Consider the following 20,180-nt stretch of genomic DNA (forward strand, 5'->3'; position numbering starts at 1 on the left):
AAAAAGCCCCCGTGCACAAACATCTATTCACTAATTTACTTTTGAAGCATTCGCAAGCAACGTCTAACATTTTTTATGGTATCCAAGATACCCCATGAAGCCCAAGATGGTTGAAACAATCAGCAATTGGACCGCGTTTAGCAGAAAGGAGCCAAGCCATATCAACTATTGCCAGAACGAATTGGGCAATTTAATTTTTTACGTTTTGTGGATTTTCGTGCAAATTTCAGTGCAAATTTTTTACATAATACGAAGCAAATTCCTTAAAATTCTCAAAGGAACCCTCCCAAAAGTTCTCTTGAAAACAAGTATAATTTCTCAGTAAAAATTTGGCAGTAGCTGATGTGGCTTGGTTCCTCTCTGCAAAACGCTGCCCAATTGGACCGAGTTTAACAGATAGGAACCAAGCCACATCAGCTATTGCCAAATTTAACTGGGCAATTACATTTTTTACGAGAGAACGTTTGTGCAGATTCCTTTGAAATTTTTAAGGAATTTGCTTCAAACCATGGAGATTTTTCACTGGAATTTGCACGGAAATCCGCACAACCGTTTTCATGTAAAAAATTAAATTGCCGAATTAAATTTGGCAATAGCTGATGTAGCTTGGTTCCTTTCTGTAAAACGCTGCCCAATTTATTGTTCCTCCAGTAACCATACACTGGAAAAAAGACACATTGGATCTAGAGTCCAGACTCTTAAAAAGATCTACAAGAAAAAGTACTCTTGATTCAATTAGAATCTAGCCTAGAACTGGAATCAAGAACCAAGCCTCTTAATTCAAGCGGATTTCGTTTTGATTCAAGCAAAAATCCAATTGAATCAAGAATATTTTTCTTGTCAATGTTTCCAAGTGTCTGGACTCTAGATCCAATGTGTTTTTTCCAGTGTACTCTCCCAATCTAGTTACTCCACCTTTTTCTTGCATGCCATTCAAATGACAAGTCCATACTCCACCAATAAAGGCACCAGCATTTATTTCCTTAGCGCATAGGTAAAGGCGGATAGGTGAGCGCAGCGACTCTAATGAAACCGATCAGGTGCACGGTCGTGTGTCAGGCGCCCGCCAAGCTCGGTGCAACACGGCGGCGGTGCATCGGCGCGGTGGTGCATAAGAGCGAGAATCACACGGAGACCGGACTACCGAACTCGAAAAGAGCAAGCGAGATGCAGCGAGGGTCGCGTGGCTCAGCTTCGGCCGCGGTTCCCAGAGGGCGCTGCCTGTACTGAAATTCCCTCCTCAGCTCCCGCATTCGACAGTTCGACTCTGCCGCAGCCGACGCGAGGTCTGTGCCCGTGTGCGCCGCAGCTTATCTGTTCCGACAAAGGATTTCAGTGCGAATTTTCGTCGTTCCCGAATTGTGGTGCTCACCCTTTTGATGGTTTACAAAAAGTGCATCAACTAGTGCAATAATCCTGGATATCTTTTCACACTCCTTATCCTGTCGGCTTGCCGATTGCTGTGGTTGTTACCTTCCACTCGCAATGTTTACGTTTTTCTCTGAGCTCAGATGATCGGAAAGTCTGAACTTCGGGTTTCCGTACTTTAGCATAATACTTGATCAAAGTGTTGATTCCTTGTGCGCGCGCGGAATCTGGTGAATCTGTGCTTTGTAAATGATCTTCGGGAGTTGATCTCTCCGAATTCTTAACTGGTATCTTGATTGTGTGTGCAGAATCGTGAAGTTTGTTCCGACTGCGTCTGTGTGCAATATCTGTTGATTGATTTTTAGTTCGGTACCGGCTAATACTAAAGTCTCGTTAGTGGATTCATTGTGATATTCTCGCGAACCTTCTCCCTGTTTTTAAATTAATAGGTCCAACTTATCATTTTGCCGTTGGTACTTACCCTCTTGCCGGCTCAGGTGTTTGATTCTAGTTGTTAAAATAGTTGTGTCTGTTCAATCCTCGTCTGTTGGATAACCTTTCTTGGATTACTTGGATAACTTTACTAACAGGTATGCAAATTTTATGAACTAAAGTGTTTTTATATTTTCACCAATACTTAGTCAATCTTTAAAAGAGGGAATTTAGTGCATTTTGATTCTTTTGAAAGTTATGGAAGCTCACCATGAAGTTCTGTGAACTGAAGAACTGAGCAGTGTTATTCAATCTTTATCTCGTGCATTTTTCTGGTGGAGGTATTTCACTCAGCGATTGCTGGTTGAGTACTTTCTTCCATTATTTTTGGAAGTGATAGCTTAAACCATTTATGCCTCCTACCAATCTACCAATCGATACTTAAGGTATGCATTACCGGGAATTTAATTCGGTCGGCTGGAAAAATAAATAAATATTAACCGTAATACTTACCTACCTTATAACTTTCAAGTCCTTATAACTTTTCCCAAATTTTAATTTTTTAACGCGAAGAGGGAAGTACATTCTATTCACCCTAATTGTCCCTGCTCAGTGCTCTTCCAATTTTTAAGATGTAGATATTATACCTTCATTTTTTATCAGTGTTTTATGCAACGATTAAATCGATACGGAATGAAGTATACTCTTTTATTTTTTAAATTTGTCTCAACAATCTATCAATTTACTGAGAAATGTTCAGATAATTTTTTTAACAATAACTCTAGGAAAATAACTACGTTTTGTGTTGTCTGTGATATTTTGCTGTCCTTTACTATCTTTGCCACGAATATAATTTTATATTCTAGCCTTTAAAAAAAGGTGCCCAAAAACAAGTAAGAAAAATCCAGGAATATGGTACCAAATATAAGAAATCAAGTAATAAATAAAAATTATAATTGGAATGTATTGCGGAAGTCACGAATAGGTATTCTAAACTTGAAGTAAAAGCTCGAGCAACATTCCGTAATTCGCGAAATTCGTTTTTAGTACCCCGTGAATTTGTTTATGTGACTTGTTTATGGTATGATGGAAATTAAATGCATTTATGAAATAGGGCTTTACTGCTCGGAGCTAACACTCCTTCTCGTGCTGAAGCTGATTCTGCATGCACAAAGCCGGAGAAAGTGGTGAAAAATTACCTTGGGACTTGATGATTTACGAAACGTCATCCTTCGATGACATCGAAATTCATCAGAATCTTCCCCTGAAAGGCACAACGGGCCCAGCGTGATGCAGCGTGGTTGTGGGCCATTAAAAATGCATTAATAAATAGAAATCGCAACCGCTGGTCGCGGCATTTCCTCTACTTGGCAGTTTGTCAACAGGACATGCCCCTGTACCTGGGGTCATAAAAAATAATAATGTAACAACGATAATGAAACCGAAAACCAATTAGCCGAATAGAGTACATTTTTTGTGGGACCTCCAAACCCGTTAAATACTGTCGTCGTAGTATTTTATTGAACTGCATTCAATTTCACACTGATAAGAGGTATAGATTAGTGTTTTCACGTATATCATATTTTCCTTTCCGTCAGATAATTCCCCGAGAAAACGTGGTGCAAACGTACAGTATGAATTAAAAAAGAATAATTAGGGTAGGTACGTAAGTAAAATAAGCTCGGTATACCCACATACTTTGATGGTTCAAAGTCAAACTGAAATTTGAATGAATGTTGGTATTCTTCAAAATCGTGGCGTGAGAGTGGCAGAAAAATATCAGACCTATTCGTTCACATTGTTCTGGTAAAAATTCGGTGACGAATTCCAACCCACGTATGTCGGTTTGCGGCGTTGAAGGCTTCTTGTTGTTAGGCACTATGAATTTTTCAGGGAGCAAATATTTTAGGTCTTCTCTCAAAATTGTCCGTGATTTTTCTTTTCCATATGAGGAATATTCCGCGAATATCTATTTCAAGGAATGATGCTAGTTTTTTCTCCATTAAGAAAAGTAAGAAAAGTAGGGTTGAGGGAAGTTTTGAAACACCGCAATCGAGGCGCGTTGTTTTGACCTTTCACCGTTAATTTGCTGTTGAAGCCGTCTCTAATTTTTTCAAAATTTTAGGAAGAGGATAACCGCCCATTACTTATTGCACGAAAATTTGGGCCAGTAATAGTAAATGCAGTCGTAACTCAATTCACTCACCAAATTTTACTAGATTTCAGAGCAAAAATAGTACCGCACAAATATTTTGGCACTTTTGCAATTTGATTCCAAGCGAAATAACATTCCAAATAGAAACGTGTATTGATTAAAATCTCTTTTATATTTCAATCAAATTTATTCCGATGAAGAAATTTTAGAATTATTTAGTTTGTTCATTATGTACCTAGGTCCGATTTTTCATTCATGTCAAACAATTCGTGTAAACTGTTTTGTCCGTGTCTGTTCTGTCACGATTTTTTTAATTACGCACCCCATCAATGAAAAAGTAGGTTTATTAATTCTTTAAATCTGAAATGGATTTTATTCTTCGCGGCTTGTTACTTCGTCGTTTCCCGTACGAAGGAACGTAACTCCAATCCAAGGTTGCAAAATTGACTCAAACAATTCAATTTTTTTACAGTGCAATTTCCCCCCTAAATTTTTACAATTTGCCCATGTGATCAGAAGAAATATCAGGGAAACTTGCATCTAGAGAGTCCCAAAATTCCTCTGGTATAACTGCAATTTGCTAGGGAAATTCGACAGCATTGAAATATAGTTACGTGCTTTCGTGAGAAAAACTGCGACTTCGAGTGCAGTACTAGGAACAAATTAAATGATGTTTTTCTTGATATTGAAGCTTTTTGGCACTGCTGATGTAAGTACTTATTCAGAAGTTTTGCCTCTCCTTAAGCCTTACTTAAAGAAAAACTCCTGACGAAACAGCAATTTCCGGGGGACATTTGGCAATATTGAAATATAGTTCCGATCTTTCGTGAGAAAAACGGCGAATTTGAGTGCAATACTGGAAAACAATTAGTTGCTGCATCTCTTTATATTGAAGCTTTTTGGCACTGCTGACATAAGTACTTATTCAAAGGTTTTACCTCTCCTGATAGCCTTAAAGAAAATTTTTAAGCCGAACTGAAAACTCAGATAATCCTATTTGAGGGCAGCGCCTAGATCCCCGGGTGAGTCGGATGCAGCGGCTCCTCCATTATCCCGGAGGAGGATGAAAAGCACAAAGCTCAGACCAAAGAGGGTCAACAAAAATAAGACGCGAACAAAGAAGACACGACCCGAATAAATAAAGTGACCCAACAACGAAAACACCGGGGAAATTCAATAAAATAAACAGTATCAAAAATGCTTTACTGTACCCTCGGTCTCGGGACCCTGTATTTGTTGCCCGTCTCTGTACGCCGCCATGAAGTATGAAATGTGAGAAGCCATCCCCCGCGCCCCATTCCTCTCCCCGCTAGACCCCGAGTCCGTGATCAAAGGGTCTGAAAACCGGCCAGATTTCAGCGGGTCGTTCGGAGGCCAATTTGTCAAGAGAGGGGGTCTTCGGCCCCCTTTTCTCCACCTTCCTTATTGCAATCTTATCTCTTGGGGTGCGTTGCCATGTAGACGAAGGCACGAATGGAGTTTGGCGACGTTACCACGCTTGAGAAATTTTCCTGGGTATTTCGTATGGTAGGAGGCCTTTTCACCCAAACTTTTTTCCCCAATGGCCAAAAGTCCAGAGTCTCTTGTCCATACTCTTTTCAACCTAAAAGCACCAAAATTCGTCCAAAGAAAATTCACCCTACAACTTCACCCAATAATTTAGAATGAAAATGCCGATGAAATGCCGGGTCATTTCCCCGGAAAGCTCTTCAATTTCTACTCGGTCTGGAAAACCTGGACAAATCAGTTTTCTACAACCAGCTGGGAATCCTAACAAGCGTTGATTCGCAGCTGCGTGGCAACATAGAAGGTGATCGAGTACCGTCTTCTCCCCGTCGGAGTGGGGTAGTCGCCCCTCTGACGCGATTTTCACTTGATCTCTGTTGTCCGTATGACTCCATGCTTTCTGGGCGTCATCTAAAAAGAGAGATACGCCCTTACGTCAAAGGGAGCGAGGGCGAGATTCGGCGGAAGGATTTATGCGAGGAGATCGGGCGGAGTGTCATTGATACTCTCCGATTAGCTCAATTTACTCCCGAGCCCCGGTGGTGGTCAAGAAGTTTCGACCGTGCGGAGTCCTCAACTTCGCTGCCGTGCTAAGGAAAAACGCCGTATGAACCTTCAGGCGTTGCCAAATTCCCTCTGATAAACTACGAATCCATTGGGGAAGTTATGCATTTTTTTCCCCCTGAATTTTCAGAGTATTTTGTTCGCAATTTTATCTTTAACGTCTGAAAATGTCAAGGAATACATGCTTAAATTTCGTCATAAATACATGTTTCATTCGAGGAAATTTGGCAACTCTCGGATGTTCATACGGCGCTTTTCCAATGCACGGCAGTTCGGGCGTCTGTCGGACGCTCGGACAGCGAAAGACGATCCTCTTGTCGACGTGCACCTCGGGGATGATCTCCCCTCGTGAGGTCTATGGTCCAGATTGGTTCGACCACCCTCGTCTGGAACTCGGCTGTGGAAGATGACAGCCGGAAAATGACTTGTGGGCTTTGCGCGGTCGTGATCTTCCTTGAAAGTCACGTCCCAGATTCGCAGTACTTAGTCGCGAATTTTAACTCGCATGAATGTGGCTATCTATCACTGGAAAAAAGTCTGTAGGATCTAGAGTCCAGACTTTTAAAAAATTTGATGAGGAAAGGGACTCTTGATTCAATCGCGATTTGTGCTTGAATAAAAAGGAAATCTGTGTAAATCAAGAGACTCTGCTCTCGATTTAAGCAAACATATGGTTGAATTGAGAGTATTTTTTCTTGTCAATTTTTTTAAGAGTCTGAACTCAGGACCCGATAGACTTTTTTCCAGTGACGGATGGTCATGGATTTTATAAAAATCATGTGTCAGGAAAATATCTTGTTCAAGAATAATCTGAAACGGATTTTTCGTGCGTGAAAGTTTCCTGGAAAAGTCGATTTTAGCTGGGATTGCCCGAAAAAGTTCCCTCTCAAACCCCTTCACTTTCTTCTTTCCCCTTACAAAAGAACGTAATTACAATTCAATTTTGCCTCTTCCCAAGTGAATTGCATTTTTACCAAGAGAATTTTGAGTATTTCTAACAGAAAATTTAACCGATTTTTCCTCTGATCTCATCAAAAATCAAAACAATTTTCGACTAAAGTTGCATGTAGGTATATTCTTGTAATAAATTTAATTTTTTGGGTCAATTTTGCAACGGTGGAATGGAGTTACGTTCCTTCACCGGGAGACGACGATTTCCCCTACGGATCTATAGGGACAAAGAAATCACGGCAAAGGAAAAATCTGACGGGAGGGGCGTGCGACTGGAACGAGCTTAATGAATTAATACGCTGTTTAAGAATTAACGTGGAGGAAGGGCAACATTCGTCCGACAATGCCAACATATTTCACATAAAATATTAGTAGGAGCCAGGATTGATGGGCATCGTGTGTTTTTCTTTCTTTTTTTACGGAGGCAGCGGCGCGATGCACGAGCTCCGACACGCAATTTTGTCATTTAAACGGAACCGAGTTGGAAGCCACCGCGGAGAAGGAAGAACGCCGTATCAACATTCGAAAGTTGCCAAATTTCTACCGATAAAAGCTTCATTTTTTCGGGAAGTTATGAATATTTTACCTTGAAATTTTCGAACCTTTTCGATTAAATTGCGAACAAATCGTCTGAAAATTTGCAGGGTGAATATTTACCATTCACACATCAGTAAAATTATTTTTTATCGAAGGAGATATGGCAACGTCTGGAGGCTCGTATGTCGTTCTTCTTTAAGCGATGGTCGAAGGAGCCCGCCTGGATTTCAACGGGCGGAAATGCCGGGTTTAGGCAATTGCGTGTAGCCCTGTCCGTCTTCAACAGGGCGTGCTATTGACAAGGAGACCGCATTTTTTCTGCCGCTGAACAGACCGTCGTCGCGTCGCGTCGCGGGAGAGTCGCGGTAATACATTGAAAACTAAAGTTCGGTGATTTTTACCAAAATCTTTGGTATGTATACGGTTGTTCGGTGGCACAAACCTAAGTATTGGGTTTTGTGAACCGAGCGGAATTGCGGGGTTCTGAACACACGAACAATCGAGTTCGGTGAGGTTTTACCGAACTTCTAAGGTCTTGGAAACCGATCATTCGGTAATTCGTACCGAACTATCAGTTTATATTCGGAGAAAGTTGGGATCATTCGGTTGGCGTCGTATTATTGTGCGTTGATTCATAGATATGCTCCAAGACGTTTTTCTTATGGCCTTATTTGAAATCCATGTTGATATTCTCTCTGTGAGGGAATTTTCCTTTAAAATTTTTTTACATATATTTTCCTTTCCAAACTACTTTGTGCATTGAATAAAATTTCATTTATATCTAGGTACAGCTTAAAGTCAAAAGAATGCTGCTCAATCTGGATGTGATCAGGAAGTGATTATAAAGGAACTTCCATTGCATTTTGCTATATTTTAGGGATCATCTGGTTATATTGCTCTATGCGTCATACTGAAATAGCATTGCATCCGAAATATGAATCCGATCAAAGTAATAACTTGGCATCTACAAATTCGATATAGCTTTTGTAGTTGTGTTCAGGCGTCGATATGAAAATTGCCTTCAATTTTTTGTATATGCATCACAGATACCCATCGAGCAGGAATAGTTGCATCCAGGCGTCGATACACAAATTGCCTTCAATTTTTTGTATATGCAACCTTGACACCCGTCGAGCACGAATAGTTGCTGCATCCAGGCGTCGATATGGAAATTGCCTTCAATTTTTCGTATATGCAACCTGGACACCCGTCGGGCACGAATAGTTGCTGCATCCAGGCGTCGATATGAAAATCGTCTTCAATTTTTTGTATATGCAACCTGGACACCCGTCGAGCACGAATAGTTGCTGCATCCAGGCGTTGATTTGCGAATCTCCTTCACTTTTTGCATATCGAGATTAAAATTCCTGACCTAGAAACTATTTTTTACGTAGAAAAGAGGCCGGAGCGGAGGAAAAGTTATCTACCCGCTACTGCATCGCTTTCCGTGGCCTCGTATCGCGCGGCGGCTGAAAAGTACAACTTCCGGCGGCGGCGAGCATTGTTTCCCGCCGGACTCGCGCGATTATTCCCAACGCGTGCACTCGCCCCCTAACACACGCGGAACCGCCGAAGTAACTCTCCGGCGGGGGTATAAAGATATCCACGTATGCAAATCTCCGGCGAAATTAATTTTACGAGATTACATTCTCATTTTTTCCTCCCTTCCCCCATGGGGACGCCGCGAGATTGCGTGTCCACACACGCGTGGTCGCTCGCGGAAAACGACCCCCGACCGCCCCCCGCGCCCCCCGCGACAACGCGCGCCCTGTCGCAATATTTTAAACAAGATGTAGGTTACCCCCGAAGACTCTTAATGCCTGCGCAGTTATGCAAGTCCCATTAAAAACTGATTTTTGCGCCAACTCGGAACTAACTCGGGGATTTTTTTTTATTATTTCGTTCTTTGCGTCTTTAGTATTTTAATCGTCGCTAGCGTGCGGATTAGCCTACGCGTAGATCGCGCCGCACAGTGGATCGAGTCAATCATAAAAGTCGGACGTACAATTTTTGACTAAACTGTAAATTTTGATGTTTTTTAAGTCAAATTTTAAATTTTAAGGGGTACTTCTTGAAAAAAATTTTATGATAAAACAAATGGAATCACTTTTAGATCCTCGAAGTTGTGTATAAACGGAGTTAAGAGCGTTTAAAGTTTCCAAATTTTGTCCGACCTCTCCTGTTGACTCGATCCACTGTGCGCCGCCCGTAAATTATGGAATTATGAAATCGAGAGTTATGAAAATATGAGTGCGCATGCCCTTTACGGGCGACTGCATTCCGGCGGTGCATCTGGCTGCCGCGCGTTATCACTCTGTTTGGCAGCTGTCTCGAAAAATTATCACGAGTTAATAGGAGATTGATGGCTCGCAGGAAATGCCGGCCTACGGAGATGCCCACCCGCTTGGCAAGGAAGGGAGGAATACGTAGTCGTATTGGTTTCGATCGTATGAATAGCGCTTTGTAACGTGATATCTGGAAGGTAGGCATGCGTGATTGTCTCTTTCAAATGTCACATCCACGGAAACACAAGAAGTTGAAATAAAATCATAGAAAAATAATTGTTCTGACGCAACTCATTGAGATGGCAGATGGCTAAGGTCCAGAGGCATGTATCTTGAGTACAATGTTTGAAAATTTCCAATTTTTTCCCATGTTAGAGGAAAATGACTCAACATTATACTGCTGTGCTGAGGAAAAACGTCTTATGATCCTTCAGGCGTAGCTAAATTTCCTTTGATAAAACCTGAATTCCCTGGGAAACTCATGAATATTTTTCTTTCAATTGTTCAGAGAATTTTTTTCGTACTTATATTGTTCTAAAACTCCAGAAAATTTCAAGTTGCCTCAAAAGTAAACATTTTATCGAAGGAAATTTGGCAACTCTCGAATGTTCATACGCTGTTTTTCCTTAGCATGGCAGTATAGCATGCTATGGTTTCTTATCTGGGTAGATATGATGTTTTAACATTGCATGGTCAATTTTCTTCAGAAAATATCATTTCATGGAATTATAAGAGGACACACACGAAAAATAAGCGCATTGCCTCTCGTTCACCGCAGTTGTAAAAATTCAGACGTAAGTTTAAGTAATAGAACACTGCAAATATTGAAATTAATAAATTCATATCAACGCTGACAAATACTATGGCCATGAGTAGGATTTTTTTTTTTTTTTTTTTTTTTTTTTTTTTTTTTTTTTTTTTTTTTTTTTTTTTGTTGAACGAGAGGGAAACATCCGTAAAAAAAATTAGAAACAGTTCCGTCTACTTTTCCTTCCCAAAAATGAAGCATGGGCGAAGATTAGCAACGTCACAATTGTAGATACGCATTCTTCGACTTAGCTATCGATGGCGCTTTCCCCAGCTAACCCCTCACATTTCCCCGCGACACATCGCAGGAACGCGCGAAGGCGCGCAGTCGATGCAAACCGACTGTTTTTATGAACCTTGTCACTCAGCCTCCAAGAAAGGTCCCTTTCCTTGGACGCTGTCACAAACGTAAGCCGTCACGTAACTCTCGAGTGGATCCGTGGGCAATAACACGAGGAAATATGAAGGATGTACCCGGAGGAAAATGAGGGTCGACCGAATCAGCGCTCCGATCTGAAAACGATTCCGAAGAAACCGCGGCGAAACCTCTCTCGCGCGCAGGCGCTTCATCGGACTTACGCCGTTCTTATTAACGGCCACCTCGGCCGTGGAATTCGAAGGAGAGGCTGCGGCCGGTAAAGGGGGGGGGGGCGGAATTCGGCCTGTTTTTTCTTGCGGTCGGATCCGAGTCCGATCTCGGGCTTGCCGGGATTCGAGGATCGGGAGCCAGGTGCATCGGGGGGGGGGGGGGGGGGGGAGGGGGGCATGTGTGCAATCCACGAGTGGCAAACCTGATTGAATGCTTAAGCGAGTGAGCCAGTTTCTGAGCTTCAAGCTCGGGCTCTTCGCAAAGTGGGCACGGAGGCACCTACGGGAGTCGTTGCAAGTGCCTGGCCTGTTTTGAAAAATCTGGTTTATTATAATCAGAAAACAGGTGGAAGTTTAAAACTTTCAATCGCGTTGTATGAAAATTTGGCAAATAAAATTATTTAAGTATTGCCTCTTCCATTGTGCATAAAATTAAATTGTTTTACTTAAACCTATCCTTTCCGGATTCTTATCATTTTTTGTTTGTCTTTCGCCGGTTTCTTAGAACATGAAATGCACTCGTAGAACTTTCAGTTTGATGCACCCACAAAAGAATGCGTGATGAAGCAATTACTCATTTTCTTCCTCTTTTATTTGCCCTTAGGCAGTTTTCTTCAAGAGGTTCTGATTGCGCGGGAAAAATATCTAACCTGTTAAGAAAGCGACAAAATCCTGGTTTTCACCACTAAAAAAAATGTGTTGGATCAGGTCGTAACGATTGTCAAAACAAATCACTCTGGATAATTTGAATTCATGGTTTCGCTGCCTTGTGGGCCCCACAAACTCTGTTACCTAACTTCAAAATTACTGACATATCTGTACTCTTAATAAGTAGGTACTCTAGATAGGTGGTTCCCAAGTGAGGAAAACTTTCCTCTCAGGTGGCGGTGTGTGTACATCTTCTTACAAGTACCCGACTCACCCGATTGGAAAGTGTATGTTTAAGTACCATTTCCCTCCTTCGCAGTGTTCCCATTTCCCAGAACTAGTTCCAAATTCCGGAACTTTTGAGATTTTCCGGAATTTCCCTGAACTTTTGAAATTCCCGAAATTTTCCGGATCTTTTGCATTTTCCGGAACTTTTGACGGTCATGGAGTGGGAGATATTGGAACATAGGAACATTTGACGGGCATGGAATGGGAGGACTGTTCTTCCGAGAACATACGAGTCCAAGTTTCCTTCTTGAGGGATCCGAGTGCGGCGCCGCGACGGGCGACGGGGCCGGCCAGGGCTGAGCCCCAGGGCGGGCCGACTGAGCGGATCCGGACCGCAATCTGCAGCAGAGTTACCAACCTCGCGCAATTAGCCCCAGAACCTCGCGTGATCCGATCGAAATCCTTCCATCTCCCGCCAAAAATGGCAACGTCCGCGCGAGATGCTCCTTGGCGTCGCACGTAAGCTCGTAAGCTCGGCCGGCTCCGAGCTCTGCCCCACAACCGCTGCCATGTTGTCAGATTTCCCGGGTTTTCAATGTTTTATTGTTGATGCCTTCGTAGTTCTCCGAGGAAATGACAACGGTAGATCGCTCGCAAGTTGCTCTGCTTCCGCGATGCCACGCTGTAGTTAATTTCTATGCGCCATTTCAATCCTCGATTTTTTCGCAGTTCTGTCTTGTACAGGGTGACAAGTTTTTGAACAGTCACAGAATTTCGCTGAGCCCCGAAAAGTTAGGGAAAAGCCAGATAATGCTACAGCGACTGACCTCTGAATTGCTTTTTCCTCTTGCCTGAATATTGCATCTTTCAATTTTAAGAGCCTACGCGATCTAAATGTTTTGTAAAAAATATCCTCTTTTTAAATTTTCATATTTAAGCAAAAAAATGGGACATCAAGGTCTGTTTTTCATACTTACCGAATTCCGGATTTCGTTGGCCAGGTTGCACCGACCTACGTCACAGGGTAAACAAAACCTCAAGATGCAAACACCTCCTTTTTTTCTCTATGAAATTGCATAGATGCTTTTAAAGTTTAAAAATTTTCGTCCTCTCGTACCTTCCTTGCCCGCGTTCAAAGTGTCTAGGTCCGCCTATGATGAGATAGATGTAGTTCCATCCTTTTGTCTGGAAAACGGCGAGATCGAGATTTTCCGTGGGAGGAAAATGTCAAGAGTTCGAGGGGCCTCGGCAAAGCTGGGCCGGGATGCGAGAACCAGGCGGAATGCACTGGAAGTCGGGAGAGTGCGTGAGGTGTAATTTGCGCGCGTCTCTGCGTTCGCTCTCTTTATTACGGACGCGACTGAGCCGTCGGCGCGGCGTGATTCGGCGGCGGATAACCGGACCGGATTCCCCGGGCCCGAGACCCGGACGGACGGAGACATTGACACTGACGGCTGCACGGGCACTCGCACTCCACTCCATCGGGGGCAGTCTTCGTCGTATCGATGTCCATCGCTCGGGCTAGGCAGACCTACAAATTGATCGCTCGTGCAGTGTGGAAGTCGTGCCGCTTCCTCTCGGAGCAAGTTTAAGTCTCCCAGCAGGCCGAATATTGAATTTAACAGACAAAACCATAGACAAAGAAGACAAAAGGGATATGGAGGGAATCTATTGGTAGATGGTGGCGGTTGCAATGGACAAAGAAGGTACGTAATAGACTAACTAACGGCAACCCACGAGATATCCGACAGGTAGTCCATCATTATCTCCCTTAGCCTATAGGAATATACACATTTTAACCAATAGGATCGGTCCACACTTTCTGTGTCCTCTTGTCTATAGCTTTGTCCATCAATTTCAGTAATCAGCCCGCTGATATTGAGACATTGTGTCTAGAACTGGGAATATTGGAATCCCCCAGGGATCTAAAATTAAACTGAAAAAAAGTACGGGCTATATAGACATATCAACCGTTTCGGGCTCAGAAGCCGAAAGTTCCGGGTGCTGGAGCCGTAGCTTCGACTGCTCCGGATGCTACGTCTTGAAATTTCAGCCTGTGAGCCCAGAACGTAGCAACAACAACAAAACACCCGAGACGTCTCGACTCAAAATAAAGGATAGCGCCTACAAGAATGCATGAATACTTCACGCATTGCGGCAAACAGTGCGATCAGCGTGAAACGCATAGCGCCTACAAGACTGCGTGAATACTTCACGCATTGCGCAAAATATACGGTACGGTCTGCGCGGCGCGGCGGCGGAAGTTAAAATCATTAATCCACATTTGTGTTTGTTCTTTTATAATTTTTTCGTTCATTTCTTATGAGTGGAAGGCCTTGTCCACACGGAGATAGATTTACGAAACTTAACTTCCGCGCCAAGCTCCGTGAACTTTTGCTAGTAGTGTTGACAAAGCTCTCCCAGAAAATGTGTTCAACACGAGTAAACGCGTCTTATGCACTGGAAAAAAACACATTGGATCTAGAGTCCATACTCTTAAAAACATCGACAAGAAAAAGTACTCTTGATTCAATCAGATGTAAGCTTAAGTCAAGAACCAAGCCTCTTAATTTGAGCGGATTTCCTTTTGATTTTTAAATCTGATTGAATCAAGAATATTTTTTCTTGTCAATGTTTTCAAGAGTCTGGACTCTAGATCCAATGTGGTTTTTTTTCCAGTGAAGATTCGAGGAAAACAACGTCTCGAGTGTTTCATTGTTATATTTTAGCCTTGTTTCCGCGTTCTCTCCCGTGTTTTCTCTTTTATTCAAGACGCTTTCAACACATAATGCTAAGGAACCTGGATCAAATTGCCAAAAATTCCAAGAGAGTGGACTGACGTAAAAGTTATTAGCTACCAATATCCGAAAAAACCATGGATCTCGAGAAGGGACCAGGTAACAACAAATTAAGATCTGGTGAGTCAGAGAGTGTATTATGTCCGATCATCAGTGATTCATCAATGAAAAAAGTTTCCGATATTTTGAGATCTCTCGTTGTAGCAACCCCAAAATCATTTCAGCGAACCCTGACAACCCTTTAGACAATTCTGGTGTATCGACAGGAGACACAAAAAAGTTTCCGATATTTTGAGATCTCTCGTTGTAGCAACCCCAAAATCATTTCAGCGAACCCTGACAACCCTTTAGACAATTCTGGTGTATCGACAGGAGACACGATGCTCCAGGAGGAAACATTTGGCGGCGCGTAGGCTGAGGATTCGGCGAATCGGGTCGCCAAATAAGTTCCGGTACTCGAGGAAGAGTTTCAGCCCCTCGCCTCGATGACTTGAGGTTATGTGCCTGATAAACTTCTCGAGGTCTCCGGTTCCCCGTAACAAGTTTTCATAAGTCATCAAACTCATCAGAGGCGCCCCCGCCCCCTTTTCGGGAACTCCGCTTAATTCCAGCATTTACGACTTATCCGTCAGATTTCGAGTGGTGTTTCGCTCTCCTTGTCTCATCGGCTTCGGCGTTGTCTCGTCCGTCGGAGGGCTTATCTTTTGGATAGATCCCTCCGTGTAGCAACCCAAAATCATTTCAGGGAACCCTGACAACCCTTTAGACGGTTCTGGTGTATCGACAGGAGACACGATGCTCTAGGAGGAAACATTTGGCGGAGCGTAGGCCGAGGATTCGGCGAATCGGGTCGCCAAATAAGTTCCGGTACTCGAGGAAGAGTTTCAGCCCTCCGCCTCGATGACTTGAGGTTATGTGCCTGATAAACTTCTCGAGGTCTCCGGTTCCCCGTAACAAGTTTTCATAAGTCATCAAACTCATCAGAGGCGCCCCCGCCCCCTTTTCGGGAACTCCGCTTAATTCCAGCATTTACGACTTATCCGCCAGATTTCGAGTGGTGTTTCGCTCTGCTTGTCTCGGCTTCGGCGTTGTCTCGTCCGTCGGAAGGCTTATCTTTTGGATACATCGAATTTTTATACTTTGCCCCTGTCTTAATGATTCGCAACACCGGGGGAAAAAAACATATTGGATCTAGAGTCCAGACTCTTAAAAACACCGATAAGAAAAAATACTTTTGATTCAATCGGATTTTTGCTTAAATCAAGAACCAAGCCTCTTAATTTAAGCGGATTTCCTTTTGATTTAAGCTTAAATCTGATTGAATCAAGAGTATTTTTTCTTGCCAATGTTTTTAAGAGTCTGGACTCTAGATCCAATGTGTTTTTTTTCCAGAGACGAGTAAAATTCTCCGTTCTTTACTCAACTAACCTAAGTAACTGCAAACGAGTAAATAACACTAAAGAATGGCCCGAACTGTCTTGTACTGGTAGGTATTAGAGCAAAAACATTTTTTTTACGCTAATTGAAACATATCTGGAACTTATTGGCTTTGTTTTCCCCGCGAAATGGTGTGGACCCACCACCATTTCTCCACCTTGCTAACTTAACTACTCACTCATCTATATAAGAAGAAAAACTGCCCGAGTTCATTAATTGAAACCTTGTAGTGATATCATGCCCCCTTGTAAGAAATCAATTCAATTTTGTTGCCGGATAGATGCCCAAATTTTACTTATTGCTTCTTGGACCTGTATTCAAAGTTGCACCTTGAACTTTCAAACCTCTGTAAGCGCTAAAAATTAAAAAAAAAGTTCATCGATAAATGAGGACCTAGCATCTATGACACGACCATAAATACGACCCTTATGGCTGCTGCTTTTTTCCTACTTTCTTCATTTCTAAATTAAAGTTTTTTTTTGTTTTTTTTCATCCCATCTTGTCTCCTTCACTGGTAAAAAAAAAAAAACCTCTTGGACCAATGCCGCGGTGCATTGACTTAAGAGTGCAGTTTCTTGTCGCCGGATTTAAGAGTCTTGAACTCTTGTTTCAAGCGGATTTTGCATTGAAACAAGAGTCCTGACTCTTAAATCCGGCGACAAGAAACTGCACTCTTGAACCAAGAGGTTTTTTTTTTACCAGTGTAAGCTTTGGAATTTCCACCAAATCGGCTAGAAAAAACTCGGAAAAGTAAAGAGATCCCAATTCTCAATTTGTGTGGCCACTTTGAGAGTTTTATGATAATAAATTCCGGAAGTTATTTCTTCTAGAATTCCGGAAAACTTTCAACAGGTTTCGTGCGCCCCGGAATACCCAATCGGCAACGCTCGTTTTCATCAACCCGACGCAATTGTACTTACCTACTCAGCTCCGCTACCTTGTAAACGCACGCCTTAAATATGCTATCAGGAGCGTGATTAACGTTTTCATTACGCTCTCGAAACCTTGATCTCCGGCGGCGCCGCCGAATCCACCCCCGGGAAATCCTCCGACGCGCCGGAAAACGCACGACTCGGCAACGGGCTGTTGTTCCTGATTTAAAGTTGGGTCCGAAAGGGAATAAAAACCTCATTTTCGTAATTTATCGTGCTCATCTTCGGAAAATTGCGCCCGCTCCTCAGGTGAATCCCTAATTGTTTACACTCGGCGGGCTTTTACGCCCGTTTTATGCGAGCAACTTTCCCGCGCGGAAATTTGATTTTTTTCGCCCGGGTATAGCGTTTCGCGCCCGAAGTTCAAACAGACGCGTTTCTGAGTCCAGCTTTATCGCAGTGATGAAATTCTTTCCCGGATTTCCTGGAACATAGAGCGTAGATAAGAACAAGAGATGTATAATAATGTTCACGAAAGGAAATGTCAAGGAATTTCCTTTGGCTGAAAAATGTAATTTCATCAATGTTTAGGGTTCCGTGTAAGCAACCCGTAAACGTATTCGAAAATTTGATGAGGAATTTTGAAATTCGACCCTGATATTTTTTCCCCTCAAAGTTTCAAAATTAAGATTCTGCGTTCTGTTTCCATGCATTTCATGGCAGATATACTGAGTCTTTGCAGAAGGTCTTAAAGGGCTTGATGGAATTTAACGAAATTTCATTATGATATTTCTTTCATAAAGTTTCATGTCATTTTTGTTCTCTAATACATTTTCTTCATCGGATTCCTGTGTGAGATAACCGGAATTAGTCCCGTTGTTACAATTATAAGATCATGACGGTGAGTACAACGTTGCAACTATGGCAGCAAATGCAAAATTAGTTATCTGTCTTTTTCCTGTAGGTAATCTCAAATTTTTAAATGTCACCTTTAATACTTAATGTTTCCCACTAGTGATAGGTATAATATATTGAAAATGACGTCAAACTTAATACTTTGCTAATATTATAATTTGCTTTTTTTCTTCTCTATTTTCAGGTACGAAGTAATCCCATACTCTACTTCATCAACAAATTGGTATGTTACCTCACATAACTACCTTTAATTTCAGGGCTTAAATTTAAAATAGAGTAGCTCCGTTGTTATCCTTAGAAAGATTGAATATCATCGTGTTGTACGCACATCCCTTTAAAGATAATGGTGGATCCCCACAACTGTTGTTCATCCTGTAAAGCGAATCGTTCCTGAGTCACCAATTTGCCCCGCATCTTTTTCAAAATCTTCCCTCGTGAAATCCAACATCGATCGCTTGGTTGGTTCCCCCGCAAGATAGTCCGAAAAGTTTCGCGATAAATGCAATGCTGTAGGGGTTGCAGTAAGGTGCACTTACTGTAAACTTGTAAACTTCTTTTATTGCTAGCGTTAGCTTTGATTAGACGGCATCACCCGTTTCTCCTTGATTAAAACTTATTGCGACGAACGCCCGCCGGAAAATCGAAAATTATGACGATAACTGTTTCTCTTTCTCTCCTATTTGCCCTTCCTTTTTTATCCTACCCGTCGTCTCGTCGATTCTACCCTCCAATCTACCATGCTAAAGAAAGAACGCCTTATGACTCTTCAGACGTTGCCGAATTTTCTTCAATATAAACCGAATTTTCTGGGAAAATTGTAAATATTTTTTTCCAAAATTTTTAGACAATTTTGTACGTAATTTAATAATAAATATTTGAAAATTTCAAGGGAAAATATGCTTAAATTGCGTCAAAAATACATGTTTTATCAAGGGAAATTTGGCATTTCTCGAATGTTCATACGATGTTCTTCTTAAGCACGGCAGCAATGGCGTCAGCTTTTCTTTGCAGGCTAGAAATCGTAGAAAAACTTCCGTGAGAATGTATTTTGGGAAAACAAGGCCCGAAAAAAGTGGAATGAGCTCCGTTCGTCGGAACAATACATAGTATAGCATATCCATCTTTCTCTTCCTCCAGGACTACATTTCGCGATAAGGAACTAATATCTCTGGCTTATCCATGAAATCATCTATCTGCATTGGAACTATAATGGCACACATATGTTGTTCCTGAAATGAAACCAGAAACTCGTAAATGTGTTGTTTTTTAATTTTTTATTGTGTATCAAAGATCTGATAATGGGAGTATTTTGAAACGCATCGGATGTGATTCACGCGTATCTGTAAATGTAAAATATTAATATTCAATAGCACTTTGGCCAATACATGTTTTCGTATCAATTACAGCAGTGATGAAGGCAAATTTGTTCGATTACGAACCATTTTCATTTTCCCACCTAGATGACGTAATCACCGAGGTTCTATTGGACGTATTTCTGTCAAACGGAACTATGTGCATTAAGACATGAACCCTGAGACCCGTGAGAATATATGCATAACAGAGCTCACGTCACAATGCACATAGTTCCGTTTGACAGAAATACGTCCTATTCAGAGCTGCACCCACGCAAAAAAAGTAAAAATGATACTCTCGTAATAATGATGTTACAATCCCGGCGGATCACGAAATTGACAGCCGTTAAAAGATTCAGCCGTGGCGTCCGGTTCCATCCGGGGATCCGAAATCATTAGCCGCGCGGAAAATAAGGGTGCGCAAAACAGGGTACTCAATCTCATTACCCATTATTCCGCGCCCGCAGGACTGGCAGGTACTCAATAATTACTCATCATACGTTCATGACCCGTTGTCATCAGTCAAGCAGCCCCCTCTTTTCTAGGCAACGAGGAAATAATACAGGGTGTTCCATGAACAATGCCCTAACCGAAGAGAGCCTCAACACTTGAGTACCGAAGAGCCTCCTCTCCCCAAAATTATGAGCACACCGAGAACAAAATATCGTTGTAAATTTGCAAAATTAGGTTTGCTGATTAACGCGGCAAAGTCATGGAAAGTATTGCAGTTAAGCAAA

General features: G+C 42.1%; 1 protein-coding gene across 1 annotated transcript in view; it reads left to right on the plus strand.

Moving 5' to 3' along the window:
• Window positions 1-1,273: 1,273 nt before the first annotated feature.
• The window catches only part of LOC109032981 (irregular chiasm C-roughest protein), a 511,490-nt gene continuing 492,583 nt past the window's right edge, over window positions 1,274-20,180 (plus strand). Inside the window, exon 1 of the mRNA XM_019045352.2 lies at window positions 1,274-1,958. The gene's annotated coding sequence lies outside the window, so the exon portion shown is untranslated. The remainder of the gene's footprint in view (window positions 1,959-20,180) is intronic.

Source organism: Bemisia tabaci, chromosome 7, assembly GCF_918797505.1.
Source record: "Bemisia tabaci chromosome 7, PGI_BMITA_v3".
NCBI lineage: Eukaryota > Metazoa > Arthropoda > Insecta > Hemiptera > Aleyrodidae > Bemisia > Bemisia tabaci.